Here is a 16,288-nt window from a genome sequence, read left to right as displayed (position 1 = left end):
TTCAGATTAACGAAATAAAATTTTGAATCATTTACAAGTTGAGTCTCATTGCATAGTTTTAAAAGGACAAACAAAATAAGAATGACTCCTACATCACAGATTGGGAAGTTCCAATGTCTCCAGAATGGAAGACTTCCATAACCCTCACCCATCAATTATTTTATGAGCATAAAGTGCATGCTGGAAGGTGATTTAGTCTGAATACTTTTTACTACTAAGAACTTTATTATTAGGGTTGTCCAAGTAATCTAGCACTCATTCACCCCAAAATACTTTCAATTTTTCAATATATTGAAATATTTACTTTCTCCCTTGTAATGTCAAGAGATTTACAATAGCTACTCAGTATATATCCCAAAGTAAAGAACGGAAGAAAGAATGAAGAAGAAAAGAAAGAAAGAAAAAGGAAAGAAAGGACGATATACTTTTTTTTTTTTACCAGATATACTAAATCTGGTACAAAAGAGGCACCAGCACATCCACTAATTTTCATTATGTACTATTATAAATAGCAAAAACACATGATCATTCTAGGTATAAACTGGAGATGAATGGATAAAGAAAATGTGGCATATGTGCATACTGTAATATCCATCCATAAATAATAATGAAATATTGTTATTTACAAAAATTGGATGGACTTTTTGACATTATATTAAGTAAAATAAGGCAGCTAGACAATGCTGCATGTTCTCATTCATGTATGTGAGTTTTATTTATTTAAGTTTTAAAATCACATGCACATATGTGTATGTGGATAAGTATGTACACATGAGTTTAGTTGTCTTTCAAGGCCAGAAGAGGATGTCAGATCCCTTCATGCTGGAGTTACAGGTGTTGTGAACAACTTGAGTTGGGTGCTGGGAACTAAGCCTGGCTACTTTGTAAGAGTAGTCATTGCTTCTTACTGAGCCATCTCTCCCACCCACCATTTTTTATATAAAAAGCTAACCTGAATTCAAAATATCACTCATCAAAAGTTTCAGAAGTGAAAGGAGAAGTTGGGATTGAAAGTCTGCAAATTTGCATGTTGTATATTAATAATTGTATTGCAATATTAATCTCATGCCAAACATGACTAATATGTGTAGTCAGGCATGCCAATATATCAGAGATAAGAAATTTCCAAGTATATTGCCAAACATGCACTATTCATTTTGGTCATTATCAGGAGGTCACAACACAACTCTTGTGAAATATATTTGGGGAATACTTCATGCAAATGTTTTAAATAGTTAGACATTGAGATAGTGAAAATATCCATAAGAATAGATTCAGGAAGTCCTTTAAACACTGCATGGTGCAGAACTAACCCTGGTGAGCCTCTTTACTTGAAGCAGCCATCATTGTAATAATAGTAGCAAAACCTATTTATTTACTGTCAGTTAGTGAGTGCTTGAGTCTTCTTACAAATTTGAATTATTGCTCAATAAATATCTCTCATCAAATCCTTGAACATTCTACAAGTAAGAAAAATGTGACTTGGAGGACTCCAGCAAACTACATGTGAGCACAGGACTGGTAATGGAGGCAGTGACTAAACTAGATGTGGCCAATGTTGAATATTTTAAAAGAAACCCATATACTTTATAATATTAAAATATTTTATTGAATTTTGAATATTCATCAGACTACAGTGATTCTAAAAAGCCCTTCTGTCCATTGTCCCCTCCATATGTATTGCTTTAAAAATTATGACCGCTTTATATGTTGGTGTAATTTCAAAAGATTTAGGGATAGGAACTCACTAAGAAAAGTGTTTGATGTGCTAGTATAGACCAGTGTTCTGATCTCCATCATGCAAATTAAAGAAACATAAAATAAAAGTAAAGTACTGAGATGTGCATCTACATCCTCAGTGTCGGGGTCATGGAGACAAGAAAACCCATGGAGCTCACTCCTACACATTCTACATAAATTGAAAAGCTTCACCTTCAATGAAAGACCTTGTTTCAACATATATGAAGAATGATCAAAGAAAATACCTAATGTTACTCTCTTAGTGTCACAAACACACACTTGCACACACATATATACAAACTCATACACACATGCACATACACATGAAACTTGACTCAAACTGTAACTGGGTTTCATGCACTTATTCCTGTAGAATTTAAAAGGTAGACACAAGGGGAATGTTGTTTCTATTCACTACCTAAACTTGTGTTAACCTGAAAAATTATCACTCATGAATATAAATTTGTGATTAGAGCTGAAACAAAACTGGCATAATGGAACAACTGGTTTCAAATATATGCATGTATCTCCCCATCATATCTCCATAACAAAAATTAATTAAAAGGATGCCATGAATTTGGAAGAGAACAAGGAAATGTGTATGATAGGATTTGAAGAGAAAGAAACAAAGAGAGAAATGATGAAATTGTATTATCATATGAAAAATTAAAATTTAAAAAGTTTAAAAAGGATAAACAATTTATCCCTGTTCTAACCAAACGTAGAAACATCCTGCAGGTTAAGTTTTGAAGTAGCTCTTTCTGGAGACTCTTCTTCCTTCCCTCTCATTTATTTGTATGAATATTCTTGCATTAATGTTAGATTCTGAGACTGAGACATGGTACAGGCATGTACCATGAAAACAGTTCATACTATCTTTGCCATCTACTTTTCATTTAAGCAGATAACTGTTTTAAAGATTCAAATTTATTCTTTTTTATTCCCTTCTGTGTCCTGGAGTTAGGGTGGGAAAATTATCTATACTGTGAAAATCACGTCCCCAAATAAGGAAATAGTTCCTATTTGGTTAGCTGACTTTTCAGGTGGAACAATTCAGTCTAAAGGCAAATCTCAGTCACTGTCACGGCTCCAGAATTCTCAGCATGTTTAGAGGAAACATAGGTGATCTAACAGACCAAGCTTGTTAGAATACCAATGGCAGTCCACAGTGGCTCAGTCTTTACTCTCTACTTTCTGCATGTTAACCTATTTCCAGCTCTTAGAAGCATTTAGATGCCTGTACAGTAGAGGCTTTTGCTGTCCCTGTGTGGGAAGACCATTCTCTGTGATACAGTGGTTCCTGTGGTGGTGCAGATTTGATTCACCTGCAGACATGTAGAGCCCAGTTTTCTATGAACTGAATGTGCTAATGCAGATGGCTAAATGGTGATTCAACAGTGCTTCCCCTGAGCATCCCACTACAAGCTGTGTACCCAGTACCCCCAAGGACATTCACCTACCATAAAGAATGGGTTCTTGATTTTGTGGGCAGTTCCCACTATTTTCTGCTATCATCAATTACAATGCTGCAACTAAAGAATCTCTTCCTTACTCAAAATATAAAACAGACAAGGTACCTCGTGAGTAGTTCACATAGAGTTTTATTTTAAAGCACACTAGAAATAAGTGTGTATTTTTTAAATTAAGAATTTGGGGAAGATTACATTCATGGGTCCTTCATTTACAGCATTTCAATTTCTCTTTCCCCTCCTTCAACTCCTGTGTGCTTCACTCCTTCTCAAATGCATAGCCTCTTCATTTTTATTTATTATCTTTTACATTTATAGACACGCATATTCATAGATGTGTGTGCAGAGAAACATGGATGCATTTAATCAGTCAGTGATTTATTGGAAGCAGAAGAATAGCTCCAGTCTTGCTGCTTAGGAAGCTCTCATGTTTGGTTCCCAGCCAAGCTTCTGCCATCTTGGAATTCTAATGATTTCTGAAGAAGAAACTGCTTCTTCACTTAACCAGACCCCATTCACGATGGAGCTGTTGGGGCTCATGAGTTCTGAGGGTTTTTGTTTGTTTGTTTGTTTTTCAGATGAAATTGCATCTTCAGTGAGGATACACACCTAGATTCTTGCTAATGTTGCTCAGGAAGACAGAGTTAATGTTTTGAATGTAGGTTTATCCTAGTTCCTCCCATAAAATTTCTCTAGCAAATGAGGTAAGTAAGGGAACTCAGTTTGTTTTTCTGTCTCTCTATCACCTATTGGTAAGTGCATTCCATGATTTAATTGAAATAGAATTACAAAATTTATAGTTTCTTCCTTCTCTTCTTCCTTCAAACCCTCAAAACTACCTTTTTTTCAAACCCCTCTGATTTCACCCTTACTCTCATTGATATTCTTTTTTCCTTTGGTTATTATTGTCATTTGCACTGGGAATATAAAAAAAATGTCCTATTTTCTCTGGGAAAGGCTAATTTTCCCTCCTCCATTACTCATTAGTTGCCTGTAGTCCTATGTTTAGGAGGAAGTCCTCAAGAAGTATCCCCTTCCATGTCAACATGCCCGTTGATATTGCCATTGTTCTGGTCTTGCTTAGTCAGTCATCTCTAGGTGACAGTCTCACAGCCATCTTTCTTTTTTTTTTCTCTTACAATCTTTTCACATTTCTTTTGAAATGCTCCTTGAGCCATAAATACAGGAGCTGTGAGATGCAGTGCCTGCTGGGGCTGGGCTCTACAGAATCTGTGGTTTCTGTGATGGTCTCCACTTGCTGTAAACTTAAGGCCTCTTTGGTCAGAGATGGTAGTTGCACTTATCTGTTGGCCTCAAGATAAGATTTAGAACATAATTAGGACCTATTCTTGTCTATAAAAGATGCATTAAAAGTCTTTTCTGAGGTCCATGATCTCACTAGCCCCTGGAAACTAGCAAGGTTTCCAGTACCAAGCAAAATTTCCCTCCCATTTAGCAGAAATGACAGTAAATAATGTTTTCAGCTCTTTGCTGGTTTGGAATCTTTAGTACAAATATCTTCAATATCCTTACATCTTCATGCAAGGTCTCTTGCTTTCTTTTTTATGGTACTGTGTCCTGCTGGACACTCAGCTCTCCACTGTGTTGCTGAGGGCCAAGTCTTTCTTAAATGGTTGAAATCCTCTAATGAGTATGATTTTGACATTCTATCCACTCAGAAATGGCCTTGGTTCAATGGCCACCTCAGAGCAAGATTTCAGTGCTATCTTTTCACCCCTGACAAGTTCTTTGGTTGAGGTCAACACCTTATTATAATGAGAACAGAAAAGCCTTTCTGGGTTATTTAGTTGTTATCTTTGAGAAGAGGACAAAAAATATCTGCAATGTAACCTAAAAATTTTTCTTATAGAATACAGTTAATTGGCAGAGAATCTTCAGGAATTCTTGGAAAAATTGTGGGGCAGTCAAAAGTTTTGCTTGAAGCTTACAATAGAATAAATAAAAGGAAACATTAGTTTTTTTCTTTGTTGTGTGTCTTTCACCACTACATAGTTTGATGGCACCTATGTGAGATAGTTTGCATGCACTAACATTGAATAGAGACCAATTCCTTTCACTTTTAATGATTTCTATGATAGCTGTATGCAATACATATATCTATGTGCCCATCTTGCACAGATGTTACCTCTTGCTTGAATTGTCTCCTGTTGGTCCAGCCAGAGACTCTTCTGGGGCAGTCTCTGCAGGAGAAGACCACAGCTTAACTCACTTACAGCTAGTGGGAGGCAATCGATAAGATAGTAAAGGACCCAGAACAAGTAGAATCCTGCCCTCAAGGCAAACGATATTGTCAATCTGATTTTCATTCTTGGAAATTTGAATTAAATGATGTGAAAAAATTAGGTCCATTGTGGGTCAGCTGTTCTCAGTAAAAGGAGGGCTGGTGGTCACACACAAGACAGAAATATCAGATTGTGTGGTTTGCGGCATGGAAGTCAGAGAAAGAATTCTGAGCCACGGTGCATGTACAGCAGATCAGGTTGTTTCTGTGCTCTCTCTTTCACTATGACTTCCAAAAGAACAAGGGGGAAAGGTCATCGAATATTTGATCCCATCCAATTGTACTTTCTCAGCTGATCTTCAATTTTAAAAGTATTTTACTACTTCTCTAGGACACTAAGTAGCAAAACAGAAGTATAATCTGTGTCCTTATGTCCTTAAGTAAAAAATAAAATGCAGACAACCTTGTGTTTTCCCATTAGGAACATGTAGCATATTATAGCACCATCTAGTTTTTGTGGAATACTACCTCAAAAACATGGGAACCTTATCAGAATTGGGACTCAGAGATCAAAAGGCAAACAGTGTGTTCAAACTAATAGGGGTTCTAAATTTTAAACAAGAATCTCTCTAAGTCTTTATATTACATTATTTCTGCAATGTTCCTTAAGTCCAATAATCAGAGAGCAAGGGTGAGAGAACTTAGCACTAATTGAGTGACTATTACATGCAATGATAGTATCCATGCTATTTCATTCCGTCTCCATTTGCAATGCAGACTAATATTTATATCATTATCTATAAAAGTAAAGACACTAGCAAAAACCAAGAAGCAAGAGCTAAGAGCCAAGATTTGTACTAAGTCAGACTAGCTCTGCTCAGCCATTGCTTTATCCTGAAAAACCCTTCCTGCTGCCATAAGTGTAATGAACTAATGCACAAATGAACAATAATGTATGTTCATTCACATACTAAGCATCTGTACAGTGACACAATGCTATTGCAAACACATTAAGCATTTGGAGGCACTAGCATGAGACAGAATTTCAACATCACTTCAATCTGGAAGCAATGGAAGCACACGTAACCAGGATGCACTGCATCACCCCAGCAGCTGCAGTGCCCAGCAAATTTCCCAAGCTCTTTTGATACAGAGAATACATGCAGCAAAATTTTACATAGGGGATGGGGAGATGACTTGGTGCTTGTTCAACAACCTGACAACCCAACTTCTGCACCTTGGATTCATGTAGAAAGCTTGATAGCGTGCCATGTAAAAAGCCTGATATGGCTGCATGTATCTGTAATTTGAGTATTTCTTAAGCAAGATGCTAATCAAAGACAAAAGAATCACCCAGGGTCTAAAAAGCCAGATATCCTTGAATACCCAGTACATTGAGGCAGCAGAAACAGGAATCTAGCCGCAATACTTGAAAACTGGAGATGGGAGAAGTAACACCTGAAAGCTGTCCTCTGATGATACTCACAAACATGCTGTGACATGTCTGGCCCCCCTCCTGGGATAAGTTATTAATTAGCTAATTAAAAAATCACGTGAAATGTGTTCGGTACTTCCATATGGTTTTATCCTTAGGTTGTCTGTTTGACAAATACACTTGAAATAATATACATAATCAAGTATTTCTTTAACTAAAGGTGTGTGTCTAGTTATTCATAGAAGTTACAATGAGAAAATTCATATATGCTGTGTATGTATTATGTTTTATGCATAATGTGACTTAAGTATTTATTTTGGACTGCATTATTATTATTCAATGCAGAGTGCTTGCCTGGGATGTACAAAGTACTGGGTTTGATTCCCAGTGCCACCACATACCCCCCACATAGAAACAGAGAGAGAAACCTACAATTTCTATTAATGCAGTTCACCAAAGTGTTGGTGTTATCTTTGTTTTAGAAGAGTAATATGTGTTTCATAGGGCTATGGAACTTATGTAAATAAGGACCACTCTATCACCTGCTCAGACCCTCAAACTAATTGTCTTTCTGCTCTCCCTCAACTGTGTTCTGTGCTACCCACTACAAGCCTATTGAGAAACCTTTGCCCCTCTGATGTATGCCACACAAGCAGTGTGGTATAAAGAATAAGTTAAGTAGTCCTGAACTTCAGGGATTACATTAATATGGAAAACCACAGTTTCATTCTATCATACCTAAATAAGTAAACAAATAGGTGTGTGTGTGTGTGTGTGTGTGTGTGTGTGTGTGTGTGTGTGTGTGTGTGTGTGGTATAAAACCACAAATACATTTAGCTGCAGACACATGGCACATAGTAGGGACAGAATAATTACTTGCTGAGTAAACACATGAACAATTCTAAAACTTTTTGATTGAATGTTTCACTTTTTCTTTAATTTGCTCATCAGCATAATATGGGAGACTTTGAGTAGGTCATTAAAGATGGTAACACATTCAAGAAAAATGCAGTTATCCTGGTCCTTGATTGTAGTGGTGGTGCCTTTTGTCCCTCTGCAGGCAATTTGTTGTTAGGCTGATTAACTCATCAGCAATTAATTTACTTATCAATGTTATTAACATGTTTGGTTTCTTAAAGTTACAAAGCCAACCACAACCATTCCTGTTCCTTTGAACTTTAAAATAATTGGGTTAAAGGAGTTAGAAGACAAGTAACAAAGAAAGCTTTGATGTTCACAACACAAGCACACCAGAATGACCTGTGCAGAGATTCTGTCCAAAAGAAGATAAGACTTGCAAGGACTTTGAGCAAAGCATGCGCTACTTCTCTGTAGTAAAGTTAGAAGCATCTAGATAGAGGCAATGTCTAACACATACCCATCCACAATTTATTACAAGTTAGAATTTCCATCCTATATTCAGTGCATGCAGCTGCTGGGTAAAGCCCACATGTGCTGTGATTCCCATGGTTGTGGATGGCACTAAAAGAAAGTAATAGACAAATTATTTTAAAGCCTTTGGGCTCTGTTTTGTGGTGGTTGTTGGTTGGTTGGTTTATTTTCCAGAAATTATAGTTAAAAAAAGAAAATCCAAAACAATACACTTAACTTAAGAATTAACATGCATTTTTCATAAAGAACAAAAAAGGTATAAATTATGTCTGATTGAACAAACACAACTCCACTGTTGAACAGCCAGTCAATGGAGAGGGCAGGGAAAGGCAATGGAGCAAGGTAATGTGTAATCTCCCCAGTCAATGGGCTGTGGGCAGGCCTGGGCGGCCCATTGCTGGAGGTGTCAGGGAGATAAATAGCAGAGTGTCCTCCTCAAAAATATGATTAATACCCTGCTCGGTCCACTGCTGAAGATGTAGTGGGTGCAGCTGGTCTGGACAGCAGTTGCATAGAGGGAAAATCCAGGACGATGGCAACAGAGCAGAGAGGGCAAAGAGGAGGACACATAGCTACTAGAGTGAGACTGCTGAGGCTTGACGCCAGGAGAGGGCTTCAAAATGACCAGAAGTCTTCTTATGTTGCAGCTTAACTAACACTTAGGGGCCTCTCGTACACGAGCACCTGAGCCTCAGAGGCCATGACCTTGAGAGGAAAAGATAAGCAGAAGTTGCATTTTTTTGTGGAATATAGATGCCACCTTGGAAACAGTGAGTGATCTTGAAAAATTATGCTATTTATGGTATGACTACTATGTGACTAGCACAATCCCTTCAAACTTTATTTAATCCTCAGAGATCATTGTGTAGTAATGGGGTTAATTTCTGCTTCTATGGATGAGGACGGTGAGGTCCAAAGAAGGCAAGCAACTGGTTCCAAGTCGCTATGTAATATGTGGCAAAGGGACCTGGGGTATACAGATGTTCATTCTTTTTTTTTTTTTTCAAATACTTCAGATGCCCCAGAGTTGGGGAAAATGCTTAGATATACCCTCGGCTTGGCTTTTTTGTTGTCGTTGTTGTTTCACTCATCATCCCCACCAACCCCACCATACTTTTCAAGAATTTGGTCAGTTTTTTCCCCCAGTTTTCCTTAATCTTACATAAAGCACACCAGCAAACAGCTTTCAAGAATTGTTAACTGTGTATTCTGTTACACATGCAATGGCTACCCAGTGAGAACAAATATATGTGTTTCTCCGCTTAACAGGTAGAAAGTAGGGAAAACTTCTATTTGCAGACAATGTAGCTGTCACATTCTCTTCATTAGGTGAGTCCATCATTCTGAATGGTTAAGATCCTAAAGACAAATACAAATGTGGTTCCAGTATCATATGGGGCTAGGATGCTGCCAGAAAACCGAAGAGTATGCAAGAAATCTCCTTTTACCTAGCATTATTTTCTCTCTGCACATCGTTCTTAAATGAAGTGAACTTACTCAGATATTTAAAAACTTGAGTCTCAAACTGAAGCAAAAGTGAAAAAGAAAATTAATCCCAATTCTCTATAATGAGATTTCTTATAAATTATACTCTACAAAGATGTGTTGAGTCTCCAGACAGTAATTCTAATAAGGAAGAGTTGGGGCACAAATTCGATAGCATGAAGTTCACATTGGCGTCCCATAGATGGTCATCATGATAGCTTGCTTTTAAATAAGTGGAAGGAAATCCTCTCATCATCATCTGAATAAATTCAATGATGTGACCTCAGAAATCACTGTTAGCATGATATATTTCTTGTGTTTAGTAATGTACACTTCTCACAGTCCCTCTATAGCTGATCAGAGGAATTTATTTCTTATGATCTCTGATAGGGCTTTTTCACCTGCTATCCTACTACACAAGCATGAAACCCAGAGCCCTGTGAAAATCTTGTTGTTATTATTAGGTCTGGTATAGAGACTGGAATTCTACATTTACAATAGGATTCTAGAGGAAGGTGATGATATCACTGGCCCATGGATGTCATAGTCATGGTCATTCCATCATGTATCCTTGGTGTTTATGTTAACCACATATATAAGTTGTAGGAGGTAGAGCCAAGACTGGAACTCAAGGATGCTTGGCCATAATAAGCATAAATCCCTTGTATCAGTGTTTCTCTGATGAGCATAAGACTCTAAGCCTTAAAATCATTGAGAATTCTCTTGATGAAGTAGGAAATATAAAATTGGAAATTAAGTTTCTGGACTGACAACTTATGTCTCAAGCAGACTGATATTGCCACAAATTCTCCAAAGTGTCTTTGAGTTAATGCAGCCTTATGAAAATTGAAGCAGCAGTAAAATCTTTGAGGAAATCCTGAGTATAACTGTATAAGTAAAATACATGGCTGTATATAGTATCCACAAGATTGAACCAATCATCCTTGGTCACAGAAGTCTAAATCACAGAGTCTAGGAGATATGAACTTACATAAGAACTCAGTAATCAAGGACAACAGATGTCTTCCCATCTTTCTAATAGAAATATTTACCCCATTTAAAGTTACTTTGACAATACACTCTTGCAGGGTATGCTATATCTTTGTCAAACAAGAAACTCAGCTTTTGTGGACATAACTCTGAGGTCATGTCTCCCTCTCAGCCCTGGCAAATTCTCACTACTGGTCAACAGCCCAAATCTCACATTCTTCCTCAGCAATTATTGCATTGAACAGACAACAGAGGTAGCAGTAGACAAGAAACCCTTCCACAAGTGCTATTTTATCTTTTCATTATGTGTTTTTGTGTCACAGGTGTCCCTCCTTGGACTGGAGATCTACCATTTACTTGTGTGTTTTATTATGCTTCCCAATATGACTCTCCTATTGGCTAGATAAGGCTACAATCTTCAGATATTGCCAATCTTACCTATTCCCATGTGGATATCCACAACTACATATATATGTAGGAAAATATACACATATATGCATATTTGTGAAAATACAATTATATTCCCCTTAACTGAGACAGTTTCAATTTTAACTTAGTTTGAGACATATTATGACACAGTTTGTTTTCTTGAAAACTCATAAAGTTTGAGGATTCCATAGCCAAGGTTCTCAACTACATTAACCTGATATTTGAGTGTTGTATATATTTGCCTCAATGTGTATTGTTTCAGTTTCAATTCCTGTGACTGTGATAAAAATAAAAATAAAACCAAAACACCCCAACAAAAGTAACTTAAGAGGAAAATTTTTATTTGGCTCCAAGTTCCAGGATCCAGTTTGACATCTCAGGGAAATCAATGTAATAAGAACTTGAAGCAGCTATTCAGATCACATCAGTATCAAACAGAAGAAAGCAATATTAATGCATACATGTTTGCATTCAGTTTGCTCTGGCACATTACACAGTCCCAGATAGCACTGCTTAGGAAATAGTCCCATATACTACTAAGAAGGGACTTCATGTTGTGATAGAGGAAGCCATTATGGGGTTAGGGAGAACCATGGTGCAAGGGAAACTTCTAGTAATCCATAAGGATGACCATAGCTAAGATTCCTAGCAATAGTGGAGAGGATACCTGAATTGGCTTTCCCCTGTAATCAGATTAGTGATCACCCTAACTCCCATCATAAAATTGACATCCAGTAACTGATAGAAGAAGATGCAGTGATCCACAGCCGAGCTCTTGGCTTAGCTCCTAGGGTTCAGTTGAATAGAGGGAGGAGAGATCATATGAGCAAGGACAAGGACTTGATGGGTAAAATCAGAAAAACAGCTGACCCAACCTAGTGGTAGCTCATGGACTCTGGATTGATACCTGGGGAACCTGCATGGGGCTGAACTAGGTTCTCTGAATGTAGGTGATGAATATGTGACTTGATCTGTTGGTGGGAGCTGCCACTGGGACCAGAACTTATTCCAGGTGCATGAAACTGGCTTTTTGGAGCCAATGGTGGGATATTTGTCCAGCATGATTCAGCTGGAAGGGACTTGGTTCTGCCTCTACTTGGTATCTGAGAATTTAGTGACTCCCTAAGGGAGGCCTTATCCCCTCTGAGGAGAATATGTGGGGTGGAATGGGGAAGGTGGGGAGACAGGAGAAGGATATGGAGGGGAAACTGAGGTTGGAATGTAAAAATAATAATAAAAAAGAAACTAAAACAAATAAAAGTTAAAAGATTGGTCAATATCCAGGAAAGAAGGAGAAAGAGGAGGAAGAGTAGAAGAAGAAGAAGAAGAAGAAGAAGAAGAAGAAGAAGAAGAAGAAGAAGAAGAAGAAGAAGAAGAAGAAGAAGAAGGAGGAGGAGGAGGAGGAGGAGGAGGAGGAGGAGGGAGGAGGAGGAGAGAGGAGGAGAAGGAGGAGGAGGGAGGAGGGGGAGGAGGAGGAAGAAGAAGAAGAGAAGAAGAAGAAGAAGAAGAAGAAGAAGAAGAAGAAGAAGAAGAAGAAGAAGAAGAAGAAGAAGAAGAAGAAGAAGAAGAAGAAGAAAGAAGGAGAAGGAGAAGGAGAAGGAGAAGGAGAAAGAAGAAGAAGAAGAAGAAGAAGAAGAAGAAGAAGAAGAAGAAGAAGAAGAAGAAGAAGAAGAAGAAGAAGAAGAAGAAGAAGAACTACTCTAGGTTGATAGTGAGTGCTAATCATCATGTGTGCTTATAAAAATCCCCAGGAGATTCATTCTAGAGCATTGCTTAATGTCTGTCTCAAGTCATTCTGTGTATTTCCAGCTTATGGTGACAGGGTGTGGTGAGCAGGCACATGAGCTTGCTTTGGTAACCCACAATCATTTCAAACATTGTTGTCCTTAAAGTGTCTTATTCGTAGGAGTGTAACATAAAGTGTGTCTTTTCTCATTTTCTTTTGATGAATTCTTCCCACAGGAAATATATTTCTATTCAGTTGTTGTTTTTCACCAAGAATGAGAATATTAAGAGGGAAGGGTGTTAACAAAAAGGTAAAATAATTGAATTTCTACACATTTAAGTTGTGTATATGTGCAAAATATACAAATAAATGAAATACACATTCAGCAAGACATGGATAATGAGTTATTATGTTTTATATGAAAAAGGTATTTATTATGGCATAAGGCATAATAAAAGAAATTTATGTAAAATTATAAAATATTTAGCTGAATGTCTCAGTGACCCATCATTAGCTTAGATTTCTACTTTTTTGGTACATGAAATTAGAAATGACACATTGATGTCATACACCTGGTACAGAGAATGGCAGGACTGATGAATGGATCATCGTTGGATATTAAAAGTACAGCTCTATGGACATTATTCTTAATGCTTTGTAGGACAATTTTTGTCTGTGCCTTGTTGTTTTCTGATGAACCAAAATAACCCATAGTAATGATAATAGGGCACCAGTTCTTTAATATAAATATAATTTTAAAGTTTTCTCAAAGTTTTTACACTATCAAAATGAGGTGGGAATGAATGTGTGAGCTTTTACAAGAGAAACGGTTTGGGTTTAATTAAAAAACGAAAGTAGTCTACATGAGTTAGACATGTCTCATCTCTTTGATTCATTATTTCAATAGATTACGCAGAGTGAAATGGGTTCAGTATAGGTTTATTATTATGCTGTAGAGCCTTGGAGTGAAGGCAATATTTACAGGCCTTAAGAAGAAAATTCATTTGATAATGAGACTAAAGAGAAAAAATAAAACAAAATAACCAAAACAGAAAATCTGACATCATGTCTGCACTCTCTCCTCCTAAACGTATAATTTGTTAAGTAAAATACTAAATAAATTCATGGACTTGAGACCCATGCAAAAACTAGATGCTTTCAAAGGCCCTGTTTAATGAGGAATCCTTTAAATGTCACATCTACAGTGCAAATTAACCAATATTGCATAGGAAAATCCCTCACACGAAATCTGGTCAATGGTTTATGACAAAAAAATTAATGCTTTCTGTCAAGAAGAAGGGTTAAGTTTAGTATTAATCATAAATTGACCTTTAATTGCCAAACAAAAGCACTTTGTTATTTCACTACAATCCCGAACTCACCCTGAGCATTAGAAAAAAAAAAGCCATAATTTGCTTAGTATAAATATATTAAAGTATTAAGCCCACTCTGCCACTCAATTAGTAAACATGTCAAGGGGTGGGTGAGTTATTCATGGTTCAGAGGGCCAGCCCCTTTTCACAGGGAACTTTTTTCACTCTAATGAAATGATGGATAATCTGGAAGTGGGTGCTTTAAGAAGATATTAATCATTCTCTGTGCTAATGTTAATCATGCGTTCCATCATCTCCAGATGCCATGGATCACCTTCCTCTGAGACAAAGGGCATATAAGCCTGAGAGTCCTTTTGATCACCTTTCTATGGGGACTGTCACAGGAAGCTGATAGGAATACAGTTCCAGCTTCTAGGGCACCCTTAAGGTAAAAATGGCAGGTGCAGTATAAAACTCTTTCCCTGGAGGGCTGAGCAGCAGAGGTTGTGGTCTTTATGGGTTCCTAATTATTTATGTTCTTCTGATTATTGTTATTTCTATACTGAATGGGACAGACTTAAACTACAGAGTCAGGACATAAGCCCATCAAGTGAAATATGAAAGTTTTACATCTCAGCATTGTAATATTTGTAATTCTACAAAATATTAGCACTGTTGGAGGCACTTGAATTCTTGAAATGTCTCTGATAACTCCTTCAGTTAATAAAACATTATCTCCAGAGAGACTTTCTGTCCCCATTTTTTGGCACATCTCCTGTAATAGATTCATCTTCAGAGTTTTAATTTCATTATCTTGGTCCATGACAAGTAATGGTACGTTTCTCATGACCCTATGCTGAATACATTTTCTTACTGTCCCATAATGCTTTGCTTCAAGTTTTCCCTTGGCATTATCTAGATCATATTCCAGATGCTGCTGTCATTGCTTATATCTCCTTTCTGAACATTGCAACCAACAAAACCTCAGACCTACATAGAGATATGTATGTGCATACATATATAGATACATACATATGTATCATACCCATCATGCACAGGGCCAGTAAAGCAAATCTTTTCTGCAGCTTGAAATGGTGCAAAAATGGGCTCAGAAATCAATTAATTTTATTAATGTTCTACTTCTTGTGCATTTACTCACCATGTACTTCAAAACACACCTCCTCCTCTCAAGGACTCTCCTTGATGATGTTGCCTTTGGTCTATTCACTGGGAAGACAGAGTTCATGCAAAGCATTCTCATTGGACTACTGTCACTGAGCTCTAACAACTGTCATTCACCATCCTCCCCGCATTGCATTCTAAAAATGATGTATTCCTTAATCTTCTTTAAAAATTTACTTGAATTTCCACTAGTTTGTTGTTTGAATTATCCGCCAGAATTGTGTTCAGGTTCAAATGTGTTTTTGCTCCAGGGTTTCTTATATCTCTCTGTTTCCATCTTCTAGTGCTCAACTTAAAAGTATAGATGTACCCAGCCACTCCCAGCTTTTATGTGGATGAAAGGGATCTGAACTCAGATCTTTAAGCCATGCATTAAGAACTTTACCTTCTGATCCATCTCTGAAGCCCAACAGAACTCAACTTATTTGATGAACTTCTCGTGCCTCTTTCTTCCAATTATTAGGTAGGACTTTTGAAAAAGGAATATATGATTTTTATCATGTTTCTCTGGCACTTGATGTCAGTAATATATGTAAATTTCTACTTCAAACCCACCAGTGACTTCCTGATACATATTGAGAGCTTACAATACAAATGACACTATTACAGTTACTCAGGACATGGCAAGGGATGCAGCATTTCCTCACAACAGATAATTACACAATTCCTTTGGACCCCAAATTATAAGTAATACAATTTTGTGCTCATGTTTCAAGAAAAGATTAGCTGAGCATGTCGATGAATGCCTTTAATTCCAATACTTAGAGCTCAAAGTGGATCTCTGTGAGTTTGGAGCCAGGCTAGTCTACATAGTTCCAAGCCATCTAGAGCTAAACAAGGAGACACTATCTCAAATCAAGCATGCAATCCGCTCCATAAGATCAC

This window comes from Cricetulus griseus, chromosome 3, assembly GCF_003668045.3.
Source record: "Cricetulus griseus strain 17A/GY chromosome 3, alternate assembly CriGri-PICRH-1.0, whole genome shotgun sequence".
Lineage (NCBI taxonomy): Eukaryota > Metazoa > Chordata > Mammalia > Rodentia > Cricetidae > Cricetulus > Cricetulus griseus.
Note: the sequence above shows the minus strand (reverse complement) of the source record.